The sequence below is a fragment of the Heterocephalus glaber genome, unplaced genomic scaffold (assembly GCF_053883595.1).
Source record: "Heterocephalus glaber isolate CG9 unplaced genomic scaffold, H.glaber_assembly_v1.0 deba00001428, whole genome shotgun sequence".
Lineage (NCBI taxonomy): Eukaryota > Metazoa > Chordata > Mammalia > Rodentia > Bathyergidae > Heterocephalus > Heterocephalus glaber.
Genome location: NW_028258293.1, coordinates 3,202,308 through 3,216,345, shown reverse-complemented (window position 1 = coordinate 3,216,345; position 14,038 = coordinate 3,202,308).

Sequence of the window (14,038 nt, the reverse complement as noted above, 5' to 3'; positions counted from 1 at the left end):
ATCTTAAGAAAAAGAACAAACATATTCAAAGATATGTACGCATGTACAAAACACAGATGCCAAATATATTCATTAAGTGGTGGTTAAAAACAAGAAACTATTTTTAAAAATCTAAATATTTAATAATAATCTTCATCACCTAATTTGTCTATATAATGGAAATAATGTCACTAGCTATAAGTCACATTGTAGGACATGCACTTCCCAAAGGAATGGTGCCACTGGGGTGAAAAAGTCTTGTTCCTCATAATGCAAAAAGCACAAATATGGGGCTGGGGATTTAGCTCAGCGGTTCCATCGCTTGCCTTGTAAGCGCAAGGACCCGAGTTTAATCCCTTGTACCAAAAAAAAAAAAAAAAAAAAAAAAAAAGCACAAATATACATACAACTCATCAACAAATATGCAGAATATTTGTAGTATCAAAATTTCACTGTGGGGATAAATTAGGAAAAAGATCTTCAGAAGTTCTGTTGTAAAATAATAATGAGCAAAAGGCTGAGAAATATGGCTTAGAATATTTACAGATGAGGAAAATATTCCTTATCAATAAGCCTAAGAGCTGCAGTAACCACCAGTGCTGTTGCAACAATAGCTAATCAAACAGGGCCAGGTTTGCATGCTTTACAGGAACAATGTGGTTTAATTGTGGAAAGTGCTTATGAAATAAGTGCTATTATTCTCACTTTATAAGGAAGGAAATGAAAATTTAGAGAGACTATTATTTCCCCAGGTGAAGAAACCAATGGTCAAAAAAGAGTTATGAAGTTTGTCTGATGGAACATAGTAGTAAGGGATTCAGGCTCGGGTCTAGGTCTAGTTTACAAACTCTCAGCTGTGATGGAGGTTTCCGAGTGGTATAATTCCATGTACACACGCTTACATGCACATACGCAAACATAAATGAATGAAAATTCACAAAGCCATGAAATCGACGTGAATTTATCATTTGGCCTCTCCATTACCAGATGGTCTGCCTGGTACACGGATTATTTTTAATAATAAAAATGAACGGTAAATCTTATACAAATAATGAATCTTGCCCTTGAGAAGGAGACAGAAGACATGAAATTCGATAGCTACAGTGTAACTGGAATTAATTCTCCTATCTGTATTCCTCGGGCAAGTTCCCCAAACTTGTTTTGAGTCTCAGAAATGAGAACATCTCTGTGAAAATGAATGTGAGGAGTGTCAAAGGGTAAGGAAAAATAATCCCCATTTCCGGATTTCTGGAGGTGACTGGTGCCACTGGTTCCGAGGGGACCTGGGGAAGACGGGTGACATGCGCGTGTGAAAGCAACCTTGATGCCAGGCCGTGGTTTAAATTTGCTCTCAGATTATTAATTCCACAAGTCAGTTTGCTCCATTTTCTTCTTTCCTTTCCTTTTCTTCTCTTATCTTTGCTTTCAACCCTCAACTTTTAGGAAAAGAATCTAAGATTTTTTTTAAAGTTAACCTGTGAATTCATATTAATTGAATTTTTCCTTCCCTGCTTGCTGTAAAGTTTGCTAGAAATGTTCTGTGCTCAGAACTTATTAGTAGGGAAAACAGCACATTCTGCAGCCTTCCTGCAGAATTCAGAGCAGGCTGGCACCTGCCTTACTTGATTGAGAAGCAGGTAAAGGTTTTATCCGAGCACACATCTTCCCCTCCCTTCTCATCCACCTTGAGGAATCGCTGGAGCCAGACAAGCTCTGGCCCCGCTCCTGGGAAAGGCTTGCTTCCTCTTTGGACCTCCATCCACCATGGCCCTTGCTGGGCAGATGGAGTCTGGAAGTCAGGATTGACAAACACGTTTAAAAATAGAAAGTGATCGGTCCTCCGTGCCAAGCCATTACTCAACATCACAGCTAGGCCTGCCATGGGCCGACAGAATGGCTGCAGTGTATGAATTTAGCACATCAAAGAAATGGAAAATTATTAAGAAACCATCAAGTGTCAGTGTGGCAGCAGAATCTGAAAAATATTTACCACCCTTCGCACACCCAGCTTCCACATGCTAGGAGGGAAGCTGAAAGTCACCTTGCCTTCTTCAAGCACTGTAGTTCTGCAGTTTTCTAAGAAGGGCTCTGCCACAGAACCCACTCCAAACAGGCTGAGCCACGCTCATCAGAACCTGACTGCTTTCCTCTCTGCAGCTGACTTGAACGAGCACAATCACCCTGAGCACCTGCACACCTCTAACCCTGTGCGGGTCAGGTGCTGGGCTGAGTACTTGACCTACAAGGTCCTCTTAGATTCCCACAGTGAGCACACTGGTGGGGATTAGCTTCCACATGATAGCTGCAGAAATTAAGGATCAGGAGGTTGAACTGCTAAAGATAATAAAGTTTGTAAGTGGAAAAAGCAAAATTTACATCCAGGGCCTGTAACTCCAAGCTCTGCGCTTGTTCTCCAGAACCGGGCTAATCTTCTGCTCACTGGAATCCCCCTGGCTCAGTCCAGGGCACCTCACAGCTCATCATGAAAACCTTGGCCCTACCTTACCACCTTCTCTAACCCCAAGGTGTGGCCGTAGGACACAAAGAGTAGAGATGGAAGGCGACCTTTCTTCTCCAGGAGAGCGGCAGCTTCAAATTTTGGAGAATAGTGTAAATTAGGGTCACACATAATATTTAGTAAAAGAAAAAATATGGATGAGACCATTTGACATATAAGAAGAATCACAGCAAGAAAAAAAGGATAAAAGCAGAAAGAGGAGTTTTTGATGAGGAGTGGGTTAACTATAACCTGGCAAGGTCTGTATATATGCTCTTGCACAACAGATTTATGTTGTTTCACACATTCTTGGAGGTATAAGAAGACAAGGGGCACACCCGAGAGGAACAACAGGGTCAGATTCAAATCAAATAAAAAGCTTTCCTTTATCTTACTTTTTATTGCTTTCAAAAAGGTTCTGTATCTGTGAAGCAAGACTGGGATCCATTTCTCACAGTAGTATAAGGTGAGAATAATCACCACAAAATGGAAAGGAGCAACAGAAAACTTTATGGGCTCAAAACATTTTTCCATGTCATATTTTTTAAAAAGTTATAAGATGGTGGCTGTGTGTGTGTGTATGCGTAAGTATCCACATATATGATTATAACACAGAGGAGATAGAAACACAAATGAAACCTTAGATTTCCATTTGACTTTATAGCTGAAAACAAGATGGTAAAAGGACTCTACCATCACTGATTTCTCCGTTAGGCTTGTCTCCATCATCCTTAACCAAAGAGCATGACATTCCACATTATGATGCTCCTATCATAGTTTAATATCTAGGCAACATATTTGCCATTCATTACCTTCCAGGAGCACCATTCTTCATGGCTAAGAGCTTTTCAGTATTTAGTGCATATTGTTCAGGATCCTTAATGTTTGACATCATCTCCTAACTTACTCTTCCAACAACTTTATGGGTAGAAATTATCATTATACCCACTTGTTTTGGTATCTTTTCCATTGCTGGAAGAAAACATTTCACAATTGCAATTTAAAGGAGCAGAGGTTTAATGTGGCTCATGGTTTCAGAGGTTTCAGTCCATGGTCAGCTGGCTCCAAGAGAGGCAACAAGGCGGAAGGGAATGATGGAGCAAAGCTGGTCACTTCATGTTGGCCTGGAAACAGAGTATGGGAAGAGCTCCAGAGAAGAAGGAGCCAGGAACCAGATATAGTTCCCAAGGTCATGCCTCTCTAATGCACCTAGGCACATCCAGGAGCAAAGTTTGCTAATGTGCTGGGGATCTCAAGGTAAGCAATTTGACAAACAAGATTAACCATCACACCACTTTACTGATAAAATGAAGTTCAGAGAGTCCAAGTAGTGTATTCAAATCAAGAACTAGGAATTAAGCCCAGATCTCCCCTGCTATAACCCATATTCTTGACAATCATTCAATTGCTAGCTTTCTGACTTTTAATATTCTAAATATCTGCTAACTAGAAGTCAATAGGAAACATAATACTCTGAAATAAATATCTGCTCTACCTCACTTATGAAAAGAATTTATAATAACAAAATTTATAAGAGCAAATAAAAATATAGTTCACTGCAAACTTAATTTTTAAAAACCTATGGAGGTCTTTTGAAAAATCTACAAAGCTTTTTCAAGGATTATAAAGTAATAGAGGTGAAGAAAGACTCTTCCTAGAAGAGAATGACTCAGTTTTGAAAAGATAAAACTTTTTCCAAAATAATGGACCAGTTTAATGCATTTCTAATCAAAAGTCCAATAAGAATATTTAGAAAGGAGATAAATGAAAAGACCAGAAGTTCACCTGCTTGGATAAAATAATTAAAATGAATTAAAAATTTCCCCTCACAGAATTAGGCCAAAAATCTACTCCTCTACTAGTTACTTGACTTTAATGTTTACTAGACTCTCAATCTCTCCGCTTTCTTCCCTGGGTTATAATAACATCCACTATTATGAAGTACTGTGCATAGTAATAAACTTTATTGTGATCTTAATAAGCAAGGTTTTCTGGTGGTTTATATGAAATAATGCTTCCAGACTGACTATTACAGAGTAAGTGCTCAGTGAAGGTTAGTGGTTATTGCTGCCATTATTTTTACAGCATAAAGCTATTCATTCATTTGCCCAAGGAACACATTAGCTGAACACATACTATGTGTCCAGCCAACTCTCGATGCTGGGTAAATGAATGGTGGTGAAGGCTCACATTCCACAGAAAGGGGAGGCTGTGATTCTGGAGACAATAAGCAAATGAACTGGTGAATGGACAAGAAGCTGGAGAGGTTGCTAAGTCCTAGAGGAGAAATAAAACTAGGTCAAGTGATCAAACTTGTAGGGAGCAGTCCCTAGGTCAGAGTGCTCAGGGGCCCTCTTGGAAGAGGTGGGAATGGGGAGGATCAGCCTCACGAGGATCCAGGGAGAGTGTTCAAGCAGGAGAAACACACATCAAGACCTTGTGGGGACAAGCAGAGCTAAGTGTGAGTAACAGTTGAGGAGAAAATGAGAAGATGCAGGGAGCTAGAAGAAAGGCAAGAAGCAGCTCACAGAGGGTCCCAAAGACAGAAGAGGAGTTCGGCAACAGGGAGATCCAAGCAGACCCTTACATCATGCTGCAAGAGATTAGTTTGAGGAAGAGGAAAGGGCTAAACATAAAATATGAAAAGCACTATAAGAAAATGTAATGATTCCTCGTCTGGCCCTGGAATAATGAAAACCTGTACAAGCCTAACATTACAGGCAGAAATCATAAAGGCTTCTATAGATACGTGCAAATATATGACACCTTAAAACTCCCCTGCACTAAAAAACACCATAAATAAGTGAATTTTTAACAAGAAAATTAAAAAACGTACGACAAAGCTCTGTAAAGCATGTGCAATTTATTTAACAAAGTGTTAAAACTTTTAATAATTCATGAGACTGAAAATATAAAAATATGCAAATTCAAATAAAAATACACAAATGCAAAATAGAATATCTACCAATAAATAAACAGAAAAAAATTACAAAATGGGAAATACTGATGCCCACCAAACACATGGAAAACATTGCCATTAGTAATTAAAGAAATCCAAAAGTAAAAAAGCAAATATAACTTCCTGATGATTAAACTCATAAATTCAATAAAAATTATAAATTGAGTGTTGATGAATGTCAATTATGCTGCCCAATGGGATATGCATTCCCATTGAGAGCCCCAGAAAGTGGGAATGAGTGTGAGCTGGAATACAAAGTGGAAATGTAAATTAGCAGAACCTTTCTGAAGGTTGGAAACATTAAACATCTATACATTTTTAACCCGTTAGCTCTATTTCTGGAAATCTAGATTTACAATTGATGAAAACATCCGAAAATAACTGTTCACAAAGAAACTGATTCTACGGCACACTATTAAGGAAACAATGCAAAGCACAAAACGGTAGGCTGAGTGAATATAACTACATACAATGAAAGAACAAAAGAAAAAGAATCATCACCCACTGCCTTACAGTGCCAACTAGGGTTAGAGTTTTTGTCTTTACACTGTTTTAACATCTCACCATTTTGAAAATGAGTGTGCATCTTAGATTTAGCATACAAAAAAGGAAAAATTACTATTTAATAAAACAGCATTGCATATCCTAGAATCTATTCCATCCTAAAATTTTCCAATCTTCCTACCATCATTCTCCATTATATAATTTGGTCTCATGTATCCTTTACCAGACCAGGCAGGCTCTACCAAACAAGTATAAATCGTAACATAAAAACCTTCGTTGTGCCATGCCGGCAACACTGACAAGCACACAACTAGATGTACATATCTATGCTTCCTACGAAGAATTTTATAAGGCTCGGCGAACACACAGACTGAAATAATGAGAGTGATACATCTTGAAGATATCAGTCTGTCTACATACACACAGACACAGACACCATTATTTTCCACTCTAACCATGAAGAACCTCAACATGAGAGTAAAGACATCAGTGAACAAGAGGGTAATAAAGCATCTTGAAGACCAGGTAGTAGGGGATGGATGTTTAAGAGATTGCTGTTTCTATCACTGACCTTACCTGACAAAAATGTTTGCTTGCCTCATGTTGAAAAATCTAAGAAGAGGCACACAGTTTGTTTTTCTTGGAGCAAAGCTGAAATCGTGCACTCCCTGGCAATGGGCATCCTCCCAGCAGAAGACTCCTTCTCTAAGCTCACCTGGGTTCGCCCAAGATACTTTCCTTTACTCCACAAAACACATGAAAATGTGCATGGGTGGGGGCAAATGAATGAGGCATGAGAACTTCCGGATGTCAAGGAGGGCTGGGGTCCCAGCCCGCTGAGCTGCCTGGCAGGTCACGCAGTGGAGGAGATAGTTTACAGCAAAGAAGCACCTCTGCCTGAGTCTCTCAATTCCCCTGTGGATGAAACAGATCAAGTACAACTCGGGATTCTTTCCACAAACCACCCTGGAAGGTAAACATTGTCTGCAGACAGAGGCTCTTTCTGGCTATTGAAAAATCAATTGTGTAAACTATGCTAAGGTGATATTGATAAGAATCAAACAATAAAGCAATATTGTTCTGGTGTACCCAGCTGCCCAGCTGTTGATGGAGACTTGGACAATTTAAAGAGCCTAAATATGCTATTTAAAAAAACATTTTTTCATATATTCCTGCAGCAGACAGCGACTCCCCAGTGCTGTTTTTAGCAGCAATAGTTTTTTCCCACATTAGACACACGCGAAATCTCAACTCGCCAGACTGCAACTTGAAGCACTGTTGGCTGACAGGTGTCTGGCCCCAGCCATCCCACATTCACCCCCACATCTTCTCAGGTGATTTTCTGCAGCCCTCAGATGCATGCAGGACACCCTGGGACCCCTACTTTTGAGGAATCAGAACAACTATCCCCCCCAATTGTCTGATCATGGCTGTTTATCCTGAAACTTGACATGAAATCCAGGAGAGAGCACAAAAAAATTGTGCATGCAAAATGACCCAGATTTGTCTTCTGAGCGTCCTCCCACCTGGACTTTCTTTTCCATGCTTCCTTGACCCCTTCCCCAAACTGTGCAGCCCTGGAACAGGGGCTGCGGCCGAGCAGAGATCCACCGCTCTCATCTCCAGCGACGACCGGCTGCCTGCTCCACGGGATGAATGTGAACTGCAAAGACCTTTCAGTGAACATCGTAATTCTCCCAGCCCGTTGCACTCATGGTTGTGCCCTAACAGCATTTCTTCTTGTTGGCAATCTGGATGGACTATTAGTCACGTCACGGTGCCCCGGCCTTGCTAGTCCAAGGAAGTACTTCTGCCGAAGCTGGGAACACCTGGTCTTCACCCCTCTCTCCAGAGAGTGAATTTCGATCAGAGGATCTCAAAGAGCAAGGCAGGGCTGACTCTTCTCACCCTGGTGAGGCGCTCCAAGAACACTGCCCACTGGGGTGAGCCCTTAGGTCCGGTCGTCATGGTTACTGTTCTTTCTGCACAGGAATTTGGAGAATTACACAAGAGACTTCAAATAAGTTCCCATTTAATCTAAGTCAGGCAGAGTCTGACCGTTGCTTATATCCAAAAAATATCACATGATGCAAGCTTTCATAAAGCATTTCAGGATTCATTGCTTAATTGGACACCTAGAAAAATCTTTTGAAATTGTGTAGGAAATACTATCCACCCTATTTTAAAGAAAAAGAAACAGAGGATTGGATGGTTTAATAGCACAGTGGTATTCCGGTTCACGAATACTTCATGAACAATTTGGTTCACAAACAGAAGCATTCATTTTCCTTTGAGAACTCTACATCTGGTGACAAACATGACTGCCACCATCTTTCTGGCACAAACAGCAACACGGCCATCTTTTCCGTAATTGTGGAACAAATTAAGTACATGAACCAAGGTACTGATGTGTTGGCCAACATCACATATTCTGTACCCAGTATGACATTATGATTCAAATCCAGTCTTCGGATCCTGGCACACAATTGTTCCTCTGTCATGTTGACTCTTGGGATGATGTCCACATTCTAGGTCAAAACCTCACGGCGAAATATTTTTGTCTAGTTCCCTCAGAGCCTTCAGAAACCACCAGTAATGAAATAAAAAAAGCATGGGATAAAAACCTGTCAAAGGGTTCACACAATTTCCTTTCTGAAGGCATTTATTTTCCATAGAAGTTATGCAAGTTTATACTCCTTTCATTCACAAGAGTGCCCCTTGAAATGAATGTGCTTTAAGAAGATAATTTGGGGGAAAAATACATACTCTATATTTCATATTTTCAAATATACTAATCCAAATATTTTGTCAGGTGTTCTTCAGAGAGCATGAAACAGTATTGTTTGATTTCTGTCTGATAGTTAAACTTGTGTATGACACAAAATATTACAAATGTAGAGGAAAAAATTACAAGTACATTGGAAAATTAATATGGCACTTGGGATATAGCAAAGAAGTGGAAAAAATAGATAATTAAATTTCCAACCTTTAGGAAGGAAATAAATAACCCAGAGCATAAAATTCTTTTGCATCTAGAATCAGCAAGGGATGAATTATTATTGCTTCATTGAACTTATTATGCTTACCTGTAAAATACAGTTAATTGCATCACACAAACAATCCTGGTATCTCTCACCTGCCCGTTTCAATCCACGTGCGCGCGCGCGCACACACACACACTCCATAACTAGACTTCAAATGGATTTCATCATGAAGGAAGTATTTTTAAAGGTTTATTTCTATCTTCTGCAATCTATCTAGAATCACCATCCCTGCCAATGAGAAGAGGAACTCATTTCCCAACTTCCATCTCTGTCTCTGGCCTCCAGAGTCTCCCCTGACCACAGCAGAGCTCACAGGACATGGTCCTGGGTGTCAGAAAGGACACTTGTGCATCCACGAATCACCATGAACCCCAAAGCAACTGTGATCAAACTGTTGGCTCTTTTCAAGCCCTGTTCAGTCCTATTTAAAATAAATAAAAATATTACCAACTTTTTCAGTTCATGAAGACTATCGGTTGACTACTGATGAAGTTAAAGAATAAGGATGTCAGAAAGAGCTGCCTATCATTTGATAGAAAGTAGCTGCCACTCAGAAGGAGCTGTAGGGCATTTTCTTTACCCTTGAGGAGCGACTCAAAAACCTGTCGCTTTACTAAGGAAGGTTGGTCTCTTAGGGATAGCTCGTGCTCACTGTCATGAGACTTCTATGTAAAGTTAGAATGCTCTGTTACTATGTTATTGAAATATTTTTAAAAAGTGAACCTGAAATTATTTTAATCAGTCTATATGCTTGGGGGTGTGCATCTATATGAATTTAATGTGAGCCTTTATTGAAATAAAGCCATATTTACATCAATATATAATTTGGAATGGTTTACATTTTCACCTATTCCTTTGGAGCAATAACTCAAGTTTCTTCTACACATTCTCTTCTCCAAAATTTCCAATAATTTCCAAGAGTGCTTATGTCCAAGAGCCACTGCTTGTTCACTTCTCCCCACTTGAAAAGGACACAGACCTTAAGATTGAACCTGACACCCACTGAAATTGGCATCCATGTGTGCTAGTCCCCAACCGACCTGCTTCCTGGTTTTTGTTAGCATCGTTGTCACGAGTGGCCAGTGATGACATTCAGCTTCTAGACCCTACACTTGTGTGGCTGCAGGGCAGTCTCACACTGGTTCTAGAAGATTTCTATGGATTCCCCAGCAAAAATGGTTCTGGGATACATGGCAAAGAAATAATGCTGTTGGTGTTCAACTACAGTCAATGTTCCATTAAGAAACTGACAAAACCCAAGTGTTCTGATGTTTTAATGGGGAAGACCTTTAAACTCAAACATCTATGAACTTTTTCCCGCCGAGCACAACCAGGGTGTCAATGCACTTGTGTCTAAAATGTCCCACTGTCAGCCCAGAGAGGGTGCAAGGCTCCACGGCCAGACTTTTTCTGCCTCCAGAATGAGCTACGCCCCATCGCTGTTTCCTGTTGTTTCCCCTTTATCACAGCCACCCTAATTGATCAGGCATAGATCAGTGTCTCTTATCCTTAGAAATCGAGGACCCTGTCCTGATCTGTTTGCTCTCTAGAAGTTCTTTTACCCCATATAAATCAGGGATCCAAATAACGTCAAGAGAGTGTGATGCCATCTAATTTTCTCCCGGTGACACCCAGGCCTCAAGAGTTAATGGATATTTAAGTAAACAAAGCAATCCTCTTTACAAAAACAGTCTGAGTGCTAGACTTAGCTAAAATGCCCTCTAACACATGCACGTGCACACACACACACACACACACACACACACACACACACAGGGCACTTTCATCCACAGAAGGAGATGTTCCCATAACTGCGGTGCTAATGCCAATGCCCCCAGTGGAAAGCTGGACAGAAGAACGGGAAGAAACATTCACAGAGAGAGCAAATGAGCAAATAGGCTGCATAATGAGCTGTCTGATGGAGCCTGGAAATATGATGAGCAACATGAAAAACTTTTTTATATCGGTTGAGAAGGAGCTGAGATTCATTCCACCCAACCCTCTCATTTTACAGCTGAGGAAGCTGATGAAATGACTTCCCTAAAGCTACAGAGCTGCCCTGGGCAAGCTTCTGTTGGCTACTTAACCACCCACCCCTTCAGAGTCGACAGCCGCTTGAAAGTCTGTTGTTCCCTTTCCTAACAGATGAGACACAGAACTCGTGTTCGGGTCTGTGCAGTGCATCAGGGTCTAACTCTTTGGTTAGAATGCACAGAAAAATCTACCTTGCATGGTAGTCTCATTTCACCAGGCAGCACTAAGCTGCACTTGTGCCCTGCACAAGTGGCGACAGTGAGGATACGAATAACCGTTATCACGCTCTGAATGTCTCCCTTTCACTGGAGACCATGCCAGATACTTTATGATACTTTTTTCTCATTCTCCTCACTCCTCATAGTAAACACATTTAGAAATGAATTTAGGGAGCTTAAGTAATTTATCCAGGGTCATTTGGTTACTGAGTGGTAGAAGAGATTTCAAGATTGAATCCTCGGCAATTGATGGTTCTCAGGAGGAAGAAGAGTAATTAACTGTTAAATCTCATCGCTCACCTGAGAGCAGCTGATCCTTGTCCCAGCCCAGCTCCTGGCCTCCACGTCTCCTTCCCACATTTTCCTCCCTCAGCCTGCACCACACACCGCTCCACATGCTCCTGCCTGAGCACTGATTTCTCGGTGCCACACCTTCACTCCAAAACCTTAGGCAGCTCCCCACACTTTATTTAGACCTCGTACCACTACTATCCTTACTGGGATTTTCAATGTGTAACAAAATGCTCGGTCTTATATGAGACTTCCATAATATACCTTCTACAACATGCCATCTTTATCTACCTGCATCCCACAAAACTGAGTCCCAGTGCCACTTCCTCCATGAAATCCTGCTTCATAACCCCATGTGTGTTTCTTCTTCCCTAAAAATATGGCAAAAGAAAAATCCCCTCTAAATAGAAGCAAGATCTATTAAGCACAGGTACAAATTCCCTGTGATGAATGTGATCACTATGTATAGCTAAGCCGTACCAGTAAAATTAATTTTAAAGACTTCATGCTTAGGAGAGGAAGAGAAGCAGAAAAGACTTGCTGAAATTCTACAGATGTAAATGTAAGGGGCTACTAGATGACAGCAATGTTATTTTCCTATTTTTACTTCAAAATTTCTGACTTCTCTTGTACATATGTGTATAGTGAGAGTGACGTTTACTGAACAAACTGTTGACGCAATGAAGATTACAACAAGATGGACGTGCCCACTGGGTACACTCCTGCCTTGACCAGCAGCCAAGGATATGCGTAAGACATGCCAAACAAACCAGCCATATCTTCAGGGTCTTCGGGACCACCTCTGGGCACCAAGCAGGTTAGGATGCTGCTTCTAACCGGCAAGCAGCATTGCAATTACTGCCTCTAGACACAGGGTTCTTGAGTGCGAAGCCTTTATGTTCTGTAACTTCTAATACTCCTGGGTATGAAGAAGGTACTCAGAAATATTTGCTTAATGCATGTTAAATAAAAGAACAAATAGTCACTTACATGGTGGTAAAGGTGGACAGTTTTGCAGACCTTTCTTTGTGCCAAGCATGCTCCTGAGGGCTTCATCAACCAGCTACAAATCTCATGCAGCTCTGGCCCACCACACACCCAGGAAATGTGCCTGTGTCACTCTGTTGGCTTTCGTAGGAAAGCAAGTGAAAGATGTTGACTGCAAGGGCTGGAACAACAAGCAAAGTGAATGCCCCAAAAGTGTTGCTGGCCTTGAACAAATCGCCGTTTCACAGCCTTCCCAGACTGAGTTCTCAGTGCCTAGCACAGTAAAGGCCACTGCTGTCCAGAGGCTGAAGAGCGAGGGAGGTGAGACCACCGAAAACCACCACAGCAGCTTTTCCATCTGTTCACACCATGTTTATTGGCCTTCCTGGCCTCCTATCTTTAGCCATGCAAACATTGTATACAGGAGAATGCGATCCTGGAGAATTAACTAGACTCTTCCCCACACCCAAACTGTAAATCAAGCAACTGGATGGCCTACAGCTAACAAAGCTGTCCAAATGTCCAGCCTTAGCTACAGGCTATAAAGCAAAGAACACTGGTTTCTGCACATACAATAACAGCCAGACCAAAAAAAATAGATTTTTAGGACCACAAGGAGGTGTCTAATTATCCAAGGCCTGTGATGTTCAAGCTGGTTTAGTCATGGAGTCCTTGCTTCAAATAAAAATTGTTCAGACTTTTAAATTAACTAAACAAAACTACTCCTAGAGAAAGACTATGGGAGACAGCGGAAGCAGAGTCTATATGCCTTCAGAATGCAATCATTTTAATACACTGAACATATGCCAAGGGTCTATGAGAAGAAGGTGACTTTACTTCCACTTTGTAGATTAAGATATTAAAGCACAATTTATTTATTTATCTTTTTTTGCCAAGATTATACAGCTAGAACATCAATCAGAGTCCCTTTAGAAAACAGATGGCACTTTCAAATTTGGACAATTTGGATAATTCAGGGAGTACTTAATCAAGAAGGCTATTTACAAAGGCATGGGCAGTTTCCAAACCAAGAAAGGATCATACAGTACCCAGGGATTGATTCTTTAGGAATGAAAAGTAGAGAAGAGGATGCAGTTACATGGACTTGCAAGGAGAGAATCAGGCAGGAGAGAGCACCAAGGATGAGAGCTTGTCCGTAGGTGGAAGACACAACCAAGCCTACAGGACCACACAAAGAGGGAGCTAGAGGAATACTCATGCTATCTTCATTCTTCTCTTTTTCTCTGATGGACCCAGGATTCCACTGCTGAAACAAATGGAAGTCAGACAACAGGTGGGTCTCTCGATGTATTCCACTCAGATCAGCCTGCTGGAGCACAGACTGACGTAGAAATGAGTAGACAGCCAGTCTGAAGTGGAAAATTAAAGTTATCTGCTAGAGTTAGCTCATGCCCGCTCCAGAATCAGCCAGATAACTAATGGCTGTGACTACGTTTTTGATCCCAGTGGTGTTTCGTGCCTCAGGATTATTTTTATTCATCTAACAATGGTAACAAAACTGGTA